General features: G+C 40.8%; 1 long non-coding RNA gene across 1 annotated transcript in view; it reads right to left on the bottom strand.

The window, feature by feature from the left end:
- LOC123380575 overlaps positions 1-22,869 on the bottom strand; it is a 231,228-nt gene that overhangs the window by 145,681 nt on the left and 62,678 nt on the right. The gene's annotated exons all lie outside the window — the stretch shown is intronic.

The raw sequence follows: 22,869 nt of genomic DNA, 5'->3' as shown, positions 1-22,869 counted from the left end.
CTCTGGCTCCTGGGGGAAGGAGAGGGGCTGGGCAGGCACAAAGTACAAGCCAGGGTATTGTCCAGAAAGAAAGGCTATCTGGTTTGAGGCTTTGGTATTTGGGAATTTCATGGTGCCATTTGCTGAAACAGGAAACAGAGTCCTGTTTTTGCCATGTTATATTCAAGATACTTCCCAAACATCTTAAAGATATTTAAGTTGAATATGCTACTCTGGGGCTCAGAAGAGAGGTGACAGACAGCCGGTTATGCAAATTTAGGGGCTCCATACAAACAGAAAGGAGAACAGGAATCCACCTCTTTAGATAATACTAAGGACAAAGAGAAAAAATAAGAAGTAATGTGGAAGGAAGGTAGACTGTCAATTTTAGTAAGACTCTTAGATTATTTAGTCAAATATATCCAAGTTATATATTATTGTAATTATTCCTTTAATGCTTATACTTGTTTTTATTTCTACCTCTGTGAAAAAAATAAATTTTCTTAAAAGTTTATTTATTTGAGAGAGAGAGAGAGCATGAGTGGGGGGAGGGAGGTCGGGGGGAAGGTTGGGAAGGGCAGAGGGCACAGAGTCCAACAAGAGACTCGATCCCATGAACAGTGAGATCACGACCTGAGCCAATATCCAGAGTCCAACACCTAACTGACCGAGCCACCCAGGTGCCACCCCCAAAAACATAAATTTAAGGCTACTTTGAAAAAAAAGTATCATGTGCTAAGAATTTCTACATATTATAATAGTTTTAGTTTGTTTTGTATCTCAACCATACGACAAAGTAATAATTAGCCACTTACTACTGACATACACATTTGTGGTTTGATCTTAAGCTTAGTCAAATAATTGAGGAATTAATCAATTTAAATTGAGTTAACTTAATTAAAAAACTATCTTTGTGAAACCACCTGGCATAAGAAAACACCACTACCTTCTTAGACACCCTAACTGTACTTTTCAGACTGAAGTATGCCTCCCCTTGGAGATACGTAGTGACACATTCCAGAAATACCAGAAGTCACAGAATAACCATCTTCCAGAAGCTTTGTTTTTTGAACAATTGCGCAGGAAAAAATTTTTTTCTATTAAAACAAACAGGTAGATGGGTAGGGAGATGCACACAATGGGTGCAGGGGAGAGCATGATACAGGCTTACAGTTAAGAACTGAGTAAGCCATGGGGATGAAAGGTACAGCGGGGTATTATAACAGCGATGTACGAAGACATCAGACGGGAGCTACACTTGTGGTGAGCACAGCAAGGCGTATAGACTTGTCGCTTCCCTACGTTGGACATCTGAAACTGATGGAGCCTGGTGTGTCAACTACACGTCATTAAAAAAAAAAAAGAAAAGGTATATTACAGAGTGGAAGGGAAACTCTCATTAGTTAAGATAAAATATACTGCTTCCCAAAGCTCTAGAAGTAGGAGCAGCCACTTTGGACTACGCTGCTGGACCCCTGGAGGCACAAGTTTTCTGTACTTTGCTGCTAAGGGGACTCAGGCAGAAATGTCTGAGGAGCACTGGCTTAATTTTCCCCTGGGCCCTTGAGGGGGTAGTTTTCACTCAACATTGCTGACAGGCAGGGGTAAGTCATTCAAATTTCTCCACGTCGGACTGAAGAACATTTTGCTAGTTGGCACATTCCAAGTCAAAACATCAGAAACAGCTTAAAACTCTAAGCTTATCTGACAAGTAGGCCTTTCTTGTCATCGGAAGAGTAAGGAGAAAGAGAAACCAGGGTCCGAGCTCCAGCCCTTTCCGGCAAGCTCACCCTTGCACTTCACGATGCGCAAGTTTGCTCCTTGTTATGATTCAGACTTGAAAGTCAACAAAGGCCGGGCATTCAGGAAGAAGAGAAACCCAGACACATGCTTCAAACATGTCATGCTGCTCCAAGGTGGCTCACGGGGCTGAGTGGTGTATCCTCTCTTGGCCTCTCTCTTGCTCTGGGCCTCACCTGTCCTCACTCACAGCAGCAAGGAAACAAACAGCAGACAGGAAAGAAGAGCCAGTGGTAGAAGCAAGGCTTAACTTGGCCTTTTTCCGTAAATCTGAAGAATGAGCCTCAGAATCTGTTGCCTTTTTTCTATTCTACTCTGGGCTTCAGCAGGACTGGAGGGAACGGACATGCTCCCAGGCTTTCTTTTCAACAAAGTCCTACAAAGACTATCTCCTAGTCTTACCCCGTGGACTCAAATACAAACAGCAATGTCTTGGCTGGAAATCACAGAGCGCAAAAGGCTGCAGAGGACAGATGTTATCAAATAAAACAAAAAAACATTTAAGGACTTTTAAATAACAGTTTCCCACTCCCAGGTCACACTCTGTGGTTTTTGCTCAGTACACACTGCACGCTGGAGTCTTCTTTCCTGCAAAACAGTGGCTCTATGAGATCATTCTTTTTGAAAATATTTTTTTTCCCTTGGACCTCAGGTACATAGCCTTGGATTTATCCTAATACAATACTGTCGCTGGGCAATACATGATCTTCTTTTATTTATTCATTTATGTACTACTTAGAAATGAATATATAAATGTATATATGTACAGGGAGAGTTTTACCATATACAGATATATTCTTAAATAGTATATTGCTTAGTTTTGTTTCTAAACATTATAAGAAGCATGCCATCGCTTCTCGGCCTTTTGGCTACGATCAAGTGTATAAGAAGCATGACTTCTGGAATTTGTGGTCTTACTCATCTTTAGGTTATCAACACTCATTTAATTGTTTCATATTGCTACAGTTCATTCATTTTTACTGCTACATAATATCTTGCTGTATAAATAGACTGCAATTTGTTTCTCCATTTTTTTATCAATGCTCATGAGGTTGCTTCCAGTTCTTTATGATCATTAACAGAGCTAGTGAGGAAAATCTCACAATAGATACTTTTTACAGGACCATGAGCTGAAGTTCTTCAGAACAAAGGAAGACTGGCATAAGCCATCAGTCTTCTCTTTATCCTATCTTTTAATTCAGTCCCTGAGTAGTGTTTTCATTCAACCAGTTTCATACTCTTCCCAAGAAAAACCATTCAGAGTAACTAATATATGTAAATTCATTTTTCATACCTATTACACATAGACAAAATGAAAATTCAGTCTGCTGTATGACTCAACTTACTGAAAAAAAGTGGCTTCCCCCAGACATGCCCCAGTAATATATATCATGATGGGAACCCCTACAAGGTCACTTGCAAATTAAAGTGGATTGTTGATATATTCAAATCAGCAACCTGAGAGTGATGAAATGCGAGTCAGCTCCTACTTCGTTCAGGGACGAAGTAGGACATGAGCTTATTTAATAGCTTTACACAAATGATAAACACAATAGATTTAAACACCTACATAATACACACACATATACATACTCATATATATTGTTCAGATGCAAATGTTTAACTGAGTGTATTTCTTCTCTTTAAGTCTTTTTCAAAATTTGCTCGCAAATCACATTGAGTTGGGGGAAGTCAGTCATGTATTATAGTATTGGGGTAGTAGGGCAGTAGTGCTAGGGGGAGTAACGGTAGCACCAGCTAACATTTCATGAGTGTTTACTACTTCTCAGGCATTGTTCTTCTTTGATTTACACGTATTTACTAATTCAATGAACAAACCAGCCCCATGAAGTGGTACCCTTGTCTCCATTTGCAGATGAGGACACTGAGGCACAGAAAAGTTCAACACATTTCCCGTGATAGTACAGCTCATACAGAGATGGGATTTAAGCCCAGAAAACTCGGACTCCAAAGCATATGCTTCTAACCACTACATCCAGATACCATATGAGCAGTGTGGTCTATTATACTCTGAAGGTTCTAGTCCCCATACTGGACTCAACTACTCCTGTGGCCACTGACAAGTCAGTCACCCTCTGTAGGTCTTAGTTTTATCATCTAAAAAAACAATAAAGATGGCCTGTATGATCCTTAAGATCCCTTCAAGCTGTGTTATTCTATGCACTTAAGTCCCTGGTACAATTTATCTCTGATCATCAATTCTCCCATTTAGACCTAACAAAATTAATCCTTGAATATTCAAACTCATGTCAAAGCAAGGTTGTGTAATTGAACATTGTCTTAGTCCATTTGGGCTGCTGTAACAGATACCACAGACTGGGTAGCTTATAAACAATAGAAATTTATTCCTCACAATTCTGGACGCTAGAAGTTCAAGATTGGGGTGCCAGCACAGTCCGTTGAGGGCCCCCTTCTCACTGTATCCTCATGCGGCAGAGGGGTCTACAAAGCTCTCTATGGTCTCTTGTAAGAATACTAATCCCATTCATGAGGGCTCCACTCTCAAGACCTAAGCACCTCTCAAAGGCCCCCACCTCCTAATACCATCACATTGGGGTTAGAATTTCAATATACAAATTTGGGGGGGGGGGAGCACAAATATTTAGACCATAGCAAATGTCCACGAGCACACTGTACCATGTGGTGTTATCACCACTCCTCACACCTAACAAGAGTCACCTACTGCAAAGGACAATATACAGTTAGAAGCCAGAAGAAAAGAGATTGGGGTGAAAACTTAAATTGGGTAGCCCCTTCCTTAGTGACAGGGGATGAGATTGGTTTATAAACACTGTAGCTTCCCGAGAGCTCAAGAAGATGAACCCCGCTGTTGCAATGTGTGTCTGGAGAATACTTTTTTGAACCATCCATAGATCTTGGAAGCCACATGAATCCTGTATGTAGCACAGTCAGTATTCAGAACTCAGCAGTATTTAGAACTCAATTCCATAGGCATATTTACACAGAGTGGCTACCCAAAGCTCCCAGCTGCAGAATCCTGAAGCCGCAAGCTGTATTTACGTGCAGGGTTGCTAATCCCTGGTCCCAGTTCTGCTCAAGTCTGTAGAAACACTTCGTCTCTGTAGACAAGTCCTTGTAAATCTCTCCTTGTCAAAGGATTTAGTTCACTGATTGTCAGCCATGAGCTACTTCATAAAACAACTCACAGAGGAATAGAGCCTTCTGCTCTGCCTTTGGCAGGGAGCTTGTTACACTAGATAACCTTTTAATGACTGTATTCCATTTTAACTCTGCTCCTGAGAGGGAAAGGAAAAAAAGAGAAAAGATCCTTCCTTAATGCTATGCTTTTTTCATATTGCATCTACTGAAGCAAATTAGAGAAGATGGATAGAGGTTGCTTTTGCCTCTGGATTCCCAGGGCCTTATAACATAAAAATGGGCCAGTTGTTCATTGAAGTGGTGACTTTTCAGGGCTAAAGGAACCACTGAAATATGCAAAGACAAAGTTTCTAAACTGAAAGTGATAGCAAACCCACATCACTGCTATTTTTAACACCTGTTTCTGGCCAAAATGTTACTTTTTAATTCCCTGTTAGACTGCAATGATTGTCCTCATTTCAATAAATTAAAATTAAAATTCAGGAGAAAGAATATTGGTTTAAAGGAGCACAGAAGTGTATCACTGAGCATATTAAAAAAATTTTAAGGAGATTTTATGTCTTCTCTCTGCTGAATTAAGAGATTACAGGGGGAATATTCTCTCTGAAAAAAGCACTGAAAACAACAATTATTGACCGCATTCTGCACAGAGTGGGGTAAAGTATTTCACTTTGATTTGGCTAGAAGACAGAATTTCTATGAAAGTCAAATCAGAGTTCTGAGAACTCTAGCAAGAAAGTCTCTTAAATTAGAGATTTGAGGTTCAGTAACATGAAATAGTTCCCCACATTAGTAATGCTGAGAATTCAAAATTCTAGAAGCAAGTTACCTTGAGTGAGGGATACCAACATGACATCTATGAAACCATGGTTCTAGGTACAATATGCAAATTTATGTTTAATTTGGACTAAATCTTACACACAGCAGAAGACCTCATCACTGACCTCCACTAAACCTGCTTGCTTATTAACCAGACCTCTCCATTCCTCCATAAAATGTAGGGACAGAAAACCTCACTATGTCTATAACTGAAGGCTAGCAGTCTTGCCTCCAGGACAGTGCTCACTGCTTGCTGCCCTCACCGTTAGAGATGAGCACTCACCAGGAGTCAGCTGTGTTCATCTCCAACACAGCTTTCTGGGGTTTTTTTTCCCAGCTGTATTAAGGTATATTGACATATACAATTATAAGATATTTAAAGTGTACATCATGGTGACTTGATATACATATACATCTCTAAACTGGTTTGCACCTGTTAGTATCATTTCCTAATTTAATTAACAGTGTATATTGATAAAATTAATTCAATAAGAAAAAGAGCTGTTCTATGAAAAATAAATCAAGTGTATGGAAAATTCTGATAAGGTGGAGTCATCAAAAAATTATTGATAGGTAAAATCTTACCTTACATTAATATGCACTGCCCACATATACAAACCACCAAGAAAATAATTGGGGGTGGAAACTACTAAGAATTTTCTGCACTCAATTTACTTCTCACATATCTTGAGCTGTGGTCAGGAAACTTTTTCTCTAAAAAGTCAGAAAAAAACTATTTTAAGCTTTGTAGGCTATATGATCTCCATCATAACTATTCAACTCTGTCACTATAGCACAAAATCAGTCATAGGCAATAGGTATATGACCAAGCATGGCTATGTTCGAATAAAAGCATACTTATGGACACTGAAATTTGCATTCCATATTATTTTTATATGTTACAAACATAATCTTCTATTAATTTTTTTCAACCATTCAAAAAATGTGAAACCATGCTTAGCTTGAGACCATATGAAAACAGATGGTCAGACAGATTTGGCTTAGACCATACTTTGCCTACCCTTGATCTTAAGTCCTCACTCTATTTAAGAGAAGAAAAAACTCAACTCATGGAAGATGCATTTGGGGTATGGTTTATGCAAGAAGGAAGATGTAGAACTCCACTCAGCCGACCCTATTCAAAGAAAATGTCTTAACACTAACAAAGCATTAATGAACAATTGTACACTTGAAGTTAAAATAGAATGACTAAGAGGTATGTGTGCTACTTTTAAGATTTTGTTTTGGGGCGCCTGAGTGACTCCATCAGCTAAGCATCTGACTTTGGCTCGGGTCATGATCTCTCTGTTCATGAGTTCAAGCCCCGTGTCAGGCTCTGTGCTGACAGCTGAGAGCCTGGAGCCTGCTTCAGATTCTGTGTCTCCCTCTCTATCCACTCCTCCCCCACTCACGCTATGTCTCTCTCTCTGTCTCTCTCTTTCAAAAATAAATAAACACTAAAAAAAAAAAAGATTTTGTTTTGTCCTCAGGGCTCCTGGGTAGCTCAGTCAGTTAAGCATCCGACTTCAGCTCAGGTCATGATCTCGCAGTTCGTGAGTTCGAGCCCTGCATCGAGCTCTGTGCTGACAGTTCAGAGCCTGGAGCCTGCTTTGGATTCTGTGTCTCCCTCTCTATCCACTCCTCCCCCACTCACGCTATGTCTCTCTCTGTCTCTCTCTTTCAAAAATAAATAAACACTAAAAAAAAAAGATTTTGTTTTGTCCTCAGGGCTCCTGGGTAGCTCAGTCAGTTAAGCATCCGACTTCAGCTCAGGTCATGATCTCGCAGTTCGTGAGTTTGAGCCCTGCATCGAGCTCTGTGCTGACAGTTCAGAGCCTGGAGCCTGCTTTGGATTCTGTGTCTCCCTCTCTCTCTGCTCCATCCCTGTTTGCACTCTGTCTCTGTCTCTCAAAAAAGAATAAATGTTAAAAAAAATGTTTTTTTAATTTTTTTGTATTGTCCTCATTTATAACTACTCTTTTAAAATCTGACATCAGGCAGTCAGGGACCAGGTCTGTCTTTTTCACTGCTGAACTCTCATGCACTGCCAAGTGTTGTCAAGGTAGTTGCCAGGTAAGTATTTTCTTCAATAAATAGATATCAAGTGGTTATTGAGCAACCCCATGCTAGGCTCTCTTCCTGGCTGTACAGATACAATAGTGAATGAGAAAGGCATTGTGTTTGTTTCCATGGACTTACATCTGACTGGCAAGAGATACACAATATGCAATTATACATTTCTTTGATAAATCAATGTTCAATCACCATATAAGTCAATATTTTAAAAATCAATGCTCATTATGAAACACCCTCTCCCAAAATTACTGACAAGTTACTTAACAGAAATTATCTTTTCTCTGCCTATTGTAGCATCTTGATATATCCTAGACATCAAAGCATTCAGTTGTCCTTCTTTTTCTGATGAAGTCGGTCAATACTCCAAAAGTTATCGGTGGGTGCCCTCACCCAGGAGGGAGAAATCACCACTATACTGCTACCATCTCTGAAAAGAAATAATATGCCCAGTGATACACACGTGTGGCTCAGGCTCTGTGAGAGGCTGACAATGCACCCCTCCCACCAGATATCCCTGTCCTAATCCCCAGAACCTGTGTATGTTACCTTATGTGGCAAATGGGACTTTACAGATGGGAGTATGGTTAAAGAACTTGAAGTAGGGAGATTATCCAGGGTTATCCATGTGGGCGTAATATAATCACATGAACTCTTGAAAGCAGAGGCGATTTCTCAGCTGAAGTCAAAGCGATGCTACATGAGAAAAGGCAGGCGAGACTCAAAGCATTAGAGGGTTTCAAGCTGCCATTTGTAGGTGGAAGATGGAGAGGGCATGAAGCAAAACGCACGGAAGTCCTCAGAAAGCTGAGAGTGGACTTCGGCTGACAGCCAGTGAGGAAACAGGGAGCTCAGTCCTGCAACTGAAAGGGAATGAATTCTTTCAACAACCTGAACGAGCAAGGAAATAGCCTCTCAGCACCACCAGAAAGGCAGGCAGCTTGTTGACCTTGATTTTGGCCTTTCAAGTCTATACACAGACCTAATCAAGTCCTCCAGATTTCTCTCCTACAGAAACAATGGGATAATTAGTGTTGTTTTAAGCTACTAAATTTGTGGTTATCTGTTAGAGTAGTGACTTCAAACTAATACAGGCTCTCCCTAAGAATGCCTTTGAATATCACTGCCCCTTCTATGGAGAAAGGTATCTTTGCCAAAAAAAACCTCACCCCCAGTGCCAGGTAATTCATCTAGAAATCCCTCTAATGATAGTATTTTTAACAGAAACTCGTAATGCTAATTACCACCTAATTATTTCAAACAGGCTGTAATCATGGGCAATATTTCCAGAACATGCAATACAATTAAAGTTACAAAGTCGCTTGGATTATGTGAGCAAAGTGATGGGATGATAAATATTGTCTTGCCTAGTCAAAGATTCTCACTTAAACTAATAATGGATTAATCTGTATGTAAATCATATAGCCCAATTACAACTTGTGTTTGACATTCTGTCTGCTTTCAGGGGAAGAAAAAGGATACTTTCTTAAGAATAAAAATTGTCAGTCTTACACAGTTGAAGAACCACTCACTATAACTCATGTTTCTGATTGTATTGTCCTGTGTCTGACTCTCCATTTATGTTGTACCTGCTTGTTTGATTTAGTATTATTTCAAGAAGATACCCCTAAACAGCAGTTTTGTTCAGTGGAGGAGATAAAGGGTGTTTGACGGCTTCTTACCTGAAGATACTTTTTGAGGAGAGCTGCAAGGCTCTCATCTACAGGACCTCTTGTTTTTTTCATTTTGCCATCATGGAGTAGACTGAGGGTGAGCTAACACAGTCATTGCTCAAAGTGCCAAGAGTCTGTAGAAACTGGGGAAGCAGAGATGAACAGCAAGCCGAGATTTGATAAGGGGAAGGTAAGATATGCAGGACCCCATATGGGACAGAACAAAAAAGGAAAAGAACAAAGAATGCCACTTCGAAATCTAAAGCCATCTCAAAACCTCTGGAGGGGACACAGAAGCCACCTTTAGGGACAGACCACTTTGTTTTCTTGTCTGCTTATTAACCTGTGGGTATTTGCAGGGGGAGGGGACAACCTCAATGGATGCTGTGACTATATAAAGGAAACACTCAAAGCCTGGTCCCAAAGGGAAAGATAAGCAGAACTGGTGCTGAAGCACCTTACAAAACAACAGAAGAGGCAGGACCCTTGCCCAGCACGTTCTCTCTGCCTTGATTACTAAGCCAGTGGTGTGCTAGAGTCAGCTCTCACAGGCTCTCATAAACCAACTGTTAGCGGCTATTCCTAACTCTCTTCAGTGCTATCACATTGGTAGTAGTTTGATTTGGGCTGAGGTGACAGTGTCTTTACATCATGGAGATCTACAGCCCTTACAAATCAGTGTTCTTGTTCTCAGAAGAACCTGTGGTTAAATGTTAAGAAAGAGACATGTTATCACACACTTGAATTGACCATGCGATAAACAGCGAGGGGCTTGATGTGTTCCCTATAGGTCGGAAGCAGAGAGCTGGTGCCTAACACAGGCCTTGAGAAATCGAAGCAGCCTGTGGTGATACGGGTGGCTGACTGAACCGGCTGGCACCACCAGAGAGCATGACTCCTGAGAGGACACCAGCTTGAGGGTGCCTTCGGTTGATCTTGTCCAACAGGATTGCCTAGAAGGGCAGACGAACCACTGGAAAGCCAGAAATAAATGCCGGATTTCTGGGGGCTGTGGAAGGACCCTCTGGTGGGGTAGGAAATGTATGTTCCTTAGTCAAAAGAACCATGGAGCAAGGTCTCCATGATGAAAATCTCTGAAATAAGCTTCATAATCGGCCTAGAAAGAATCAACTATATTTTTTAAGCTTATTTATTTATTTTGAGAGACAGACAGACAGACAGACAGACATTGAATCTTTGGTAGCAGTGCAGAGCCCAACATGGGGCTCAAACTCACGAACTGTGAGATCATGACCTGAGCCGGAGTCACACGTTTAACCGACTGAGCCACCTAGGCACCCTAAGAATCAACTTTAAGTAGCCTCCACACCAATGTGTGAGAAACCAACCTAAGACAGACTAGTCCTACACTTGGAAAGGTTTTACTTACCTTCCCTATCCTTTTTCCGTTCTCTCTCATCACTCTGACCTTGGAAGGGGTTGGCAGCTAGCTGGCAAGTTGAGGAGAAAGAAGAGCAAGGTAGAAACACAGCAAAGAGCCAACCATACCCCCTGGCAGCTACCAGCCTGAGGCAGCCCCAAATGCAAAAAGGCAGAAAACTTTACATAAAATCTTCCCTTATTTAACACCTTCCAGTTGACATTCTAATTTCTGTGTTTGAGCCTTGTTTGCAACTTAAGCAACTTGAGAACTTTCTATTACCTAAGCAGGATAAAAGTCAAGGGCACGAGGAGGTAGGGAAGCTTTCCCACACTGAATATATTTCAAAGGGACTATGAGAGACACAAAAATATCTTCAAAAAATAAAATAAAATTGTAGTTCTGTGATACATCATTTGTTTTGTTCAAAAGACCAATTAATTACACAAAATTTGGGAAAACCTGTGCCCACCCAAACATATCTTTTTGCAAAATTGGGAAGAAATAAAATATATATCAGGGAATGATACTTTCCCTATTGACAATAAGAACTGTCATTTGGGGAAGAGATTATAAACTACAATTTTAGTGCAAAGTGACAAAGCTAGAAGTGATCCAAAAGTCAACTTGGAAAATCAAGTATCTGGAATCCTCGGCTAGCACTACAGAGTATGAGACACCTTCTTAACAATCCCTACAATCCTGAATGTACTTACCAAAACAAGAATGTGGCTCTTTAGAATCACTAAGATTTATGTGCAAGAAAAAAGTAGTAAAATGTAAAGTGAATGAGAAACCCCTGTCAGGTCACACTAAGGAAATAGCAAGAATCACTCAAGAGCTGGAGAATTTAGCATGAATGTACACACAATGAGAAAATTCCCCAGTTGTATTAAGAAGACATTTTCAAATCTGATTAAAACCAATGATCAAAACTGGAGCAGGAAGGCCTCCCCCTTTTCCAAGGGGTAGACAACAGCAGGACCTGTTTTTCAAAATATTATAGAGAAAGCTCTCAAGGGAAAACGAAAGCCAGAGGCTTCAAAGAGAAAAATCTATATCCCCTGCTGCAATATACTTAGTGAAGTGAAGAACCAGAAGAGACAAAAATGGCAAAATTGGAGCTGGGATAGTGAAAATCAAAGAGCCAGTGAGAGGTTTGTATGGACAGAGTGATAACAGAAGAAGGACGGCTCACAAAGCTAAAGACACCACCTACAAGGTCTCAAAATCAGCAAGATCAAAGAGAGAGAAGGTGGATGGGGAGCTGGTGGGGAAAACAGTCACAGGTGGGCACAGCATTCAAAGGGAACCACAGGTAAGTTTTGCAAACGGGAAAAAGTAACCTACAAGGAACTCGAAAGGACACAAAGATAAATGAGACATGTTCTTGCCACCAAGATGCTTTTAATCTGGCAGTTGAAATCTATATACAACTACCTTTAATGAAAGGCAGGGCCTGATCCTTAATACAAGAAGGCAAACTAAGAAAACACGAATTCAAAAAGTACCCTTTGACATGAACTTTACGATATATATGGTTTGGGTTGGAGCAGAATTTAGGCAGGTACACTTGGGTGAAAGGTTTTCTGGAGGTGGGGAGAAACACTGATAGGCAGAAAAGTACAGAAGAACTATGAGAGGTCTAATAGAGCTAATTCCAAGCACAAAAGAAAAAAATGTTTTTCAGCCAGGTAATAATTAAAAAGTAGTTGATAAATTAAGTAGACGGACCCATTACTGAACAGGAGCCAAGTTCTTGAGTTAAGGGAATTAATTACGGATTTCTAACAGTACGTTGAAAGCATCTACCAAGAGTATAAAAAATACAAATTCCTGAGGCCCATCCAAGGAGATTCTGTTTCAGTCATTTTAGGGTTAAGTCCTAACACAAACAGTTAATGAGCCTGAGTGTGTGGGAACCACGGAAGATTTTTGAGGGAAGCTGGGTAAACTCTTGATCATACTTCTGAATGGATACAAAGTGAAATGACAAATGCAACAAAATAAGAATATATTACTGTGGCAAATTAGACCATTACACTCAATTCTTCATAGCCTCTTGTCATAAGACGTTGCAGTGACCAGCAGTGGGCAGAGTGTATTTCTCCACTCCACTGATGTTGGAACTGCCCAAAGGAATGTGGAGGAATAGCAGTGTTTAGATCTGAACTAAGGCCTTAATAGCTTGTTTTGTTCTTTCTCTTTAGCACCTGCCACCGATAATAAGAATATGGCTGCTGCTTCCTTCAGGAAGACTATAGAGACACATGAAATTAAACTAAACCCAACCTGGAGTCAAACCTAGCCAACCAGCAGCCTGAAGTAGAAATGTCCCAGCTAACCTGTGGGTCCACGAATAAGAAAAACAAATGCATATTATTGCAAGACACTGAGTTTGGAAGAGTTTGTTAAGCATTATTACAGCAATAGCTGAGTAATATACCAATTAAGTTAAATCCAAGACTATAACGCATCCAAGTTAAATTCCCATCCCAAATTATGCAGTTGCTCTATTCAAAATAGCTCCTCAAATGTCAGTGAGAAATCAAAAGACAATATAAAGATCCTCCAATATCAGCAACATCAACAAACAAAGAGCCAAATATGACCTCTGACCATTATCAAATTTACAGGAAGAAATTTAAATTTAAAAATTCAACTTCTTAATTTCTTATAAATTAAAATCCATAGTAATTCCAAAGACCAAAGACTTTAAAAGTTCAAACTTCTTTCTGCTTAATCTCATCCAAAAGTGTCCCAATATAGTTGCAATTCCTTCAACAAAGGTAGCCTGAGGTATCTTCCAGTGGAATGGTATTCATAAGAACTTTTGAAATTGAATCTACTCAATTTCAAGTTCTCATGAGTCCAAATTACACTCCCACATTAACTACAACACAAGTCATCCCAAACCCCGAACACGGTTGTAAACAGACATTCCCTAAACCAGTACTAGGAGCTATCTAACCCCATGCTACTGCTGACAAAGACCAGAATTGAGTCTCGAGGGTGTCTCAGGGAACGAGGATCCTTTGGTTTCAACCTCACTGGGATCAGGTAGTTTACTGTCACTTTTAGATTTCTACATTTGACCCTACACTCAAGTATCAGAAATCTCTCATTAAGATGTTGATTATAACCCTTTGGTCACCACACAAGGGGGGGGGGGGGATGGTGTTCTCCCAGAGAATGACATTTGAAATATTCATGTCCTCCTGTAAAATTTAAGAATTTGTAACCATTTCAGTCCCAGTCACCAGATTTTCCATTACTCTCTTATTCGGTAGAGATATGTCTTCTTCATTTCATTTCTATTTCCTCGGTGAACCCTGTGTCCTAAGCACCTCAGTGCTAATTGAGAACGAACACTGTCAAGTGAGTTAGCCTTGAAAACAGATGCTTTTAGTCCTGTGCCAAAGGCTCTGGAATTGTTTGAGCCAATAAAACCTGTCTCCTCATCCCCACACTATTTTTCTGCTGGGGAATCACCTTCAACTGATTCCCAAACCACAGCCATCATAGATAGTTCTAGACGCCTGTGCCCCTAACAGCTCAGTGAGAACCAAACCTCTGCCATCATTATTTTCAAAAGCCTAGACTTTGCTTGGCTTTTTAATGCATAGGCCATGAGTAACCATTTTAATAGCAGCAGAAATATTTTCATATGTCACAACTTTTCTTGCAGCATTAGGATATGCCTCTGGTCTACTTTCCTCATTTATTTCCCTATTCCTTCAAGAAAACTCAGCTGTGTTTTTAACAGCTTATCTTGCTTCTTAGGTTGCTCTCTTTCCTTCTCTATAGAGTCTGGGGCAATCACTCTGTCCAAAGAGAAATCCCTTCCAACTCCAAGGAACTAGAGCCCTACCTAGTTCTTTTCAACTGGTTTAGAGGAGTTTGAGCTTTCTGTATTTATTTTTACCTTGCTTCTCATGCATTTAAATTAAGATACTTAAATCATTTGGGGAACTAGATAATGTGGAATTCATTTTTAAAAAAACAGCCAACCAAAGGATTGAGTACCCCACGGATGAGAGGAATATGGAAAAGGCAAAGGAAAGTGATGAAAACCTAAGAATTTTGAGACATTGATATGCTATATGTGTGAAAGTGTTTTGGCATTGAGGGTGAGAAGAGAATAACAACTACATATTTAAAAAAACACGAGAATCAAATATGATAATATACATAACAGTGCTTTGGAAAGCATAAAATGCTAGGTCAGAATAAAGGACTCTTATTAGTAGCCATTACCATTTTATAGGACACCACTAATGACTGTATTTAAGGAAAGATGTTGGCAAAGCGCTGGCATCACGGAAGCTTTCTGGACGAGAGAGGCTGTTCTTCTTTCAAGGCTGGTGACAGTAAACTAAGGTTCATCTTAATACCTAAGTCTGGCAAACAAAAACACTTTGTCAAAGATAACATAAGTTTTTTCCAATATGAAAAAGAAATGTCACCTGATCTCTGCCTCTGGCCTGGATTTAGTCAAAAAAGAGCTGCCTCTAGGGTACAGGATAGAGAAGAATAATGGTGGAGATCAGGTTGTCAGATCTCAAAGCCAAGTTAGATCCACCAGCTGCATCTACACAAGGACCCCCGTGATTGCTGCCAAGAATAAACCAGACCCTCTGACTCCAAGACTTCTAGGAAGAATGGGGTGGCGGCAGAGGTGGAAATGCTACAGGAGAGATTCATCATCATCCTCTTGAGTGCTATCCAGTTTGGATTTGGATCATCCTCACTGATGTGCATGGTCAGACTACAGTGTGAACCCTGGCAAATACTGACACAGACACTGGCAGGCAAATCCTCAGAGTGCTCTGCTGTCCCCGCTTTTTTTGATGGATGAAGGGACTGCTTGCCAGGAGATGAGACATCCAGAATGAACACCGGCAGGCCCTGGAGTGCTTGGAGATGATCCAAGGAGAACAAGTGTCCATCTCCAAAACCACACAGCTAGGGTCTGGTAGAAAGGCATGGCTAGCCTCCAGCCACCTCAGTGGGAGGAAAACACAAAGTGAGTCACAAAATGGCAACGAGGCTGCCTGCGGTCGGCATATCCATCAGTCAGAACTTCTGTTCAAGGATCAGCCGCTCTGGTGTTTGATAACTCTGTTTCTCTTTGTGATTGGGAAAACGTGACTGAGTCGTGTCCAGACCCTGCCACACCTAAGCCGCCTGGCTAGGTACACCATTTTCCCCAACAAGGGACACTGCACAACAATGGGGCATCTGTCTTAAGAAAATCAGTGTCCAGACCCCCTTATGATACAGCTCTATTTCACTTTCCCAGGGCTGTATCCTCTCATCCAGGGCCCAGCCACCTGGCAAATACTGGCTAAGCTTCAGAGAACTCTCTGATGAACCACCACACTTAGTGTCTGTGTAATGTGTTTGGCAACACAACTGCTTCCTAGTACATCCATTCTGTTGTTATATCACCCTGTTATTTAATTCTTTGGTAATTTGTCTTGTGCTTGTCACCCCGCACCAACTAGATTTTACATTTCTTGAAACCAAATTGTGTAATGTTGTCATCTGGATTGAGGTTCTTGGTGGTGGTATTGAGCCAAAGCACCTAGCATTTCTTTGTCTTTATCAGTCACTAATCTGAAATCTCCCTCCCTCTCCTTCTCCTCCTCCTCCACCTCCTCCTTCTCCTTCCCTCTCTCTCCCTCTCCCACACACAGACAAAAGAACAAAATAAAACACCTACAATTGCCAACATATACAGTCTCTGCCCCCATGAGGTTTCCTATATTGTAGAAGAGATTAGCATAAATAAGAATTAGTCAAAATTCTGGTAGTGACACCCAGCAGCTACTGTACCTTAAAGTCCCAGAAGGGTAACAGTCAATGGTTAGCTCAAAAAAGTTAGAAAATTGTGTTAACCACATAACACTCCTAGGAAGAAGTAAGTAATACCCAAACCTGTTGTAAAAAGGGGATTTCATAACACTCTTCCGTTGTCTGTAGTCTCTTCATGACTCTAGACCTCCCCATTGCTTCGACGCCCCTCATAACAAAGTGAAAAAAGAGAGGTCTCCTGTGTTTGGGTTACCTGAGTCCCACGTCATCATGAGACACCCTCCATTGCTCAGGACATCCCAAAACTGTCCTTCACAGACTCCTCAGCAACCAATCTGCTTGGAAGGAGTCAGGCTGCCTAAATTTTATATTATCGGCAGGCTTGTGGAAAGATGCAGAAAATGGCAAGCTATTGTAAAACAGTTACACAGAATATCAGAAGAAAAGATATTATGCAAATATATGGTCCCTCCCAGCTATTCTCTCTTGAGAGTAATGATGTCGGATCCCTCCCTGAGAATTCTGCTTGAACAGGAAAACTCCATACAATTAATATTAGACCTCTGGGGCATCCAGCCTACTAATGCACTTCAACATTTCAAACCATGTCTCTACTCTGATCCTGTGGTAGTTGCCGTCCAGACTGCTGTACTGAGGACTCTTATACAAAGAACACATTCTGCAGGAGTTGCTATGATAGATTAGTAATGTCTGGTGTGGACAACAAATACACCAGCATCAGCATGGATGCCAGGGGGTCATTAGCCCTAAAAGTGAGGTTCCAATGGTGCGTCTGGGTGGCTCAGTCACTTAAGCGTCCGACTTTGGCTCAGGTCATGATCTCACGGTTGGTGAGTCTGAATCCTGTGTGGGGCTCTCCACTGACAGCTCAGAGTCTACAGCCTGCTTCACATTCTGTGTCTCCCTCTCTTTCTACCCCTCCCCCACACACGCTATCTCTGTCTCTCTCAAAATAAACTCCAAAAAAAGCAAATAAACAAATAAATACATAAATAAATAAAATAGAGGTTCCAAAGTGGAACTGTCATCAAAGCACCATGGAAAGCCTGAAGATGGGGTATTAAAAAATATTCCCGGGGCACCTGACCGACTTCGGCTCAGATCATGATCTCACAGCTGTGCTGACAGCTCAGAGCCTGGAGCCTGCTTCAGATTCTGTGTCTCTTCTCTCTCTGCTCCTCCCCCGCTCCTGCTCTGTCTCTCAAAAATAAATAAACATTTTTTTAAATGTTTAATATTCCCAAAGGTGATCATATTTGAGCTAAGCCTTAAAGAGAGGTGGGATTTCAGTGTGTGGGTAAGACACACAACCTGGGCAGATGAAATGAATAAATGAATAAAGGCAGAGAAGCAGAAAAAATCCAGGGCTTTTGCATCTTTAGGAAACAGTGTGTGGTCTATTGCAGGTGGTAGGTCCAAGAATGCTGCTGATTTAGGCAGCGTCCAGGCCAGTGATGTCCAATAGAAATATAACATAGCCACATGTGGAACTGAAATTTTTATAGTTGCCACATTTTTAAAAAGTAAAACTTTTTTAAATTAATTTCTTTTCTTTCAAAAGTGTTCCATTGTGGACAAATCATTAGAGAACTCACAGCATGAAGGAACCAGCCGAATGAAGTCTCATTCAGCACTGCCATGAGGATAAAGATCCTCTTTTGGAAACCACTGCAAGGCAGTGGACCATCACCAAACCACATGCTGCTATTGCTCTTACTGTCCTCTTTAGTTCTGACTCTTGGGGAAGCCTGGAAATGGGAGACATATGTAAAATATAGACAAGATCCCATGGGTAATATGTGTATGTGGAGTGATTGGGGCCCTTATATTAATCATGGGATGAGGGGACTTTACCAGAGGAAATTGAAAGGGGAGTTTTTAATCACCTTGTATTGGGTTCATTTATAATCAGAAATATTATTCTGTAAGTCATCTTACTAGTACTAGATATACTGCATGGAAAGTTCCTTGGAAATTAGTCAAAGATATGTTTAGATGTTGCCCCTGGCCAAGATATTGCAATGCATTGTGTCCTAAGTTTATGACTAATCCTAAAGGTTGCCATTGTGAAGTGTACAATGGATTAGAAGACAACCTGTACCCTAATGTGTATAAATAAATTGTAAAACTCTGACTGCGTCAATATGAACACAACAACATTGTAAAGCTTCTTAGAAAAGTTATCATGACCCTGAAAACCTGGTGAACTTTACACGAGAATTGTAATAAGATAAATGACCCTGTTTGTGACATTGTTAAAGATTTCTTTTCATTGTATCTACCTTATGTAAACTGAGGAAATAACCTTTGAGGAACTTTCTGTGAACTTTGTACCTTCCCCTTTCCCTGAAAATAATCATGTTAGACTATATATGTCGGTACACTCATGCCTGCCTCATGCCTATCATGTAGAATTAGTCATCCCCCACCTGTTAAGACTCCGGTCCCCAAGTGATAAATATCTCCTTCGCTACCTGCAATAAAGGCTGATGTGCAGAAACTGAAGTGTGACTTCCTTCGCCGACGTCCACCCATCCCATCAGGAACCCTGACTGCTGGAGCTGGTCTCCGGCAACAGCAAATTTGAAAGGCCTTACATTAATAAAAGTGATGCAGCGGCTGAATTATGCCAGCTTGCGTGGCAGATACAAGGGGAACCATAAACTATGTAATAACAACAGTATCGTAAAAGGAAAAAAAATAAAAAGATATCCCCAGTGCTCTGGTTCTGATCTGACTCATGGATAATAGGAGAGGAGATAAAAAGGGGAGGGTATCAAAGCTGTTAGCTTGCTCATAAGGAACACCAACAATTGCCTGCTTGGCCTCTTCTTATATGCAGAAGAAATACGGAATTCATTTTTTTTTCTGGGAGAATCTGAGTTATTCCTTGCAAGAGAGTAACACTGAGGAGATTTTATAGTTGTTTAGCAGAATTAAATCTTTGTTATCTCTATGCATGATTCACCTTTCTTTTTTTAATCTCTTCATTTTACGACGGGACCTTTACAATGAGGATTATTATTATCTCCTAGTTCCTTCTCCCCAAAGCTTCTCCCTGCTACCACCTCTGGTAAAAAAATGGTACAGATCTGAAACACCAAGAGGAAGTCAGCTAAACTGTCATTTGGAGATTATCAGGGAGTTAAAATGCTACAAATGGGCCACTACTATAGAATGAACACAGGCTTCAGAGTTAGTCCGAACCGAGTCTGAATCTTGGTTCTGCCCATTGTTGGTTGTGAGAACTTGGGCAGTTTCTTGAAGCTTCATGGGTCCCCTTTTCATGATCTCTCAAGTGGGTAGGATAATGCCTGTCTTTTGGGGTTCTTGGAAGAATTAATGAGATAATGTATGTAAAGCCCCTACACAAGATAACACCAAAGGTTCACAGTAATAAGTAGCTCATTCTTGTAATCAATGAATATTTATTAGGGCACCTACTACATGCTAAGCTGTGTTCTAGATGCTGTTAAAACAGCTGTGAAAAAAAGATAAAAGACTGATGTTGTTGTTTTATAATATCAACAATAATTTCCAATTTCCATCAGTATAATTTCTCAATATGCCAACAAGATAACGTGACAGTTACAACATGCCTCACCTAAAATTGATACAGAACCTCTGAAGCTAGATGTTCTCCTGAGGAGGTCATTTTAGTCCTGCTTCTTTATTTTACCTGTGAGAAGACTTAGCTCCAGGAAATAAAATTGCACTGAGGCCTGGGGACATGAAGATGAGGAAGACGAAGTGCTGTCCTCAGCTACCTGACAACATTAGCAAAGGATAGAGACACATAGAAAGGGCCAACTACTTAACAATGTAATATCAGACTTTCACTGGAGGCAGCCATTGGTCACGATTAAATATGAAAACACACATCAAGTTCTCAGCCCAGAGATGGTGTAAGTGGCGGTCATAGTAGGGGTGACTGCAAAGCCAAAAGAAGAACATGTAACGGGACAACGGATAACACTGGTATCGATAGCTTGAACTGGGACCCAAGCCTATTACAATTATCATCTACCTTGGTTGGAAATGTCCCAGCAAAGGTGGGTCTCTGCTACTGGCTGTGAAATGGAAAACATGAAATCCTACACACCGTTGGAAGCTACCTTGGGATAGCCATGGAACCCTGCTGTAGGATGACATAACCCTCAGAAGTCAGAGCAGCAAGACCTAATGAAACCAAATAATTGGTGACAATCTGTGAATTGCTGGATCTAGCCTCAACTGAAACAGGTATGCTTTTGCAGTTTTCAGTTATGAGGACTAAGAAAATCTCTACTGTTGAATACAATTTGAGTCAGGTTTTCGGGTACACTTCACCAAAAATATCCTAATTGATATAGCACAACCAAGGAGTTAACTTTTAGTATTTGTGCTCTGTGGTTATCCAACACTCATCCCCTTTCTGAAGCTTTAATTTCCTTATGAGGAATTATCCCACCAATACTGCTGTTGGCACTTTTGATAAATCCAGGTATTTGTCTTCGGTGGGCTGGATCCCAGTATTTCCTTGGCCAGAAAAAGGGCACATCACTTAAACCCAGACAATAAGACACTCTCTCCTGGGACTCTGAATCTTAGAAGAGTGTTGCAAAGGTAAAAGGAAGGCTTACAGAGCATTCATTATAGTAGTAGCTATGTACTACCTAGTCAATTTTAGATATAAGCTTTCTGTTTCTTACTCTCCAGAAATCCTTCAGTTCTTGCTCATCTCAAACTCAACCTTCAAGTTCCTCATCAATCTTGAGTCCCCCCCATGCCCTTCCAATTAATTCCCTATTGCTTCAATCACCTGGAATTGGTTTCTGTTACTTGCATTCAAAAACCCTACTTAGACAAAGCTTTCTAATTGTGTGGTCTTGATCAATCCTCTGAATTACCCTTTGAAGCAAACATTACCATCTCACTTCCACCAGTGAGGAAACTGAAAATCAAATGGATTAAGTAACTTTCCATGGATGAGTTAAGATTTAAACTCATAGCTTTTTAAGCTTCTGCACAGCAAAGGAAACAACCAACAAAACTAAAAGGCAACCAATGGAATGGGAAAAGATATTTGCAAATGACATATCGGACAAAGGGCTAGTATCCAAAATCTATAAAGAGCTCACCAAACTCCACACCCGAAAAACAAATAGCCCAGTGAAGAAATGGGCAGAAAACATGAATAGACACTTCTCTAAAGAAGACATCCAGATGGCCAACAGGCACATGAAAAGATGCTCAACGTCGCTCCTCATCAGGGAAATACAAATCAAAACCACACTCAGATATCACCTCACGCCAGTCAGAGTGGCCAAAATGAACAAATCAGGAGACTATAGATGTTGGAGAGGATGTGGAGAAACGGGAACCCTCTTGCACTGTTGGTGGGAATGCAAACTGGTATAGCCACTCTGGAAAACAGTGTGGAGGTTCCTCAGAAAATTAAAAATAGACCTAAACTATGACCCAGCAATAGCACTGCTAGGAATTCACCCAAGGGATACAGGAGTACTGATGCATAGGGGCACTGGTACCCCAATGTTTATAGCAGCACTCTCAACAATAGCCAAATTGTGGAAAGAGCCTAAATGCCCATCAACTGATGAATGGATAAAGACATTGTGGTTTATATACACAATGGAGTACTACATGGCAATGAGAAAGAACAAAATGTGGCCCTTTGTAGCAATGTGGATGGAACTGGAGAGTGTGATGCTAAGTGAAATAAGCCATACAGAGAAAGACAGATACCATATGTTTTCACTCTTATGTGGATCCTAAGAAACTTAACAGAAACCCATGGGGGAGGGGAAGAAAAAAAAAAGAGGTTAGAGTGGGAGAGAGCCAAAGCATAAGAGACTGTTAAAAACTGAGAACAAGCTGAGGGTTGATGGGGGGGTGGGAGGGAGGGTAGGGTGGGTGATGGGTATTGAGGAGGGCACCTTTTGGGATGAGCACTGGGTGTTGTATGGAAACCAATTTGACAATAAATTTCATATATTGAAAAAAAGAAAAAAAATAAAAATAAAAAAAATAAACTCATAGCTTTTTATTCCAGAGATGCATGCATCTTCCATTACACCTCTGCCAAGATGTGAAAAGAGACGTGTCCAGCAGTGGGAGGCAGGGGAGGAACAGCACTAGACCTCCCTTCCAGCTGCATGAATCTCT

This window comes from Felis catus, chromosome D1 (assembly GCF_018350175.1).
Source record: "Felis catus isolate Fca126 chromosome D1, F.catus_Fca126_mat1.0, whole genome shotgun sequence".
In the NCBI taxonomy this organism is placed as follows: domain Eukaryota; kingdom Metazoa; phylum Chordata; class Mammalia; order Carnivora; family Felidae; genus Felis; species Felis catus.
This window is presented reverse-complemented; position numbering and strand designations above follow the sequence as displayed.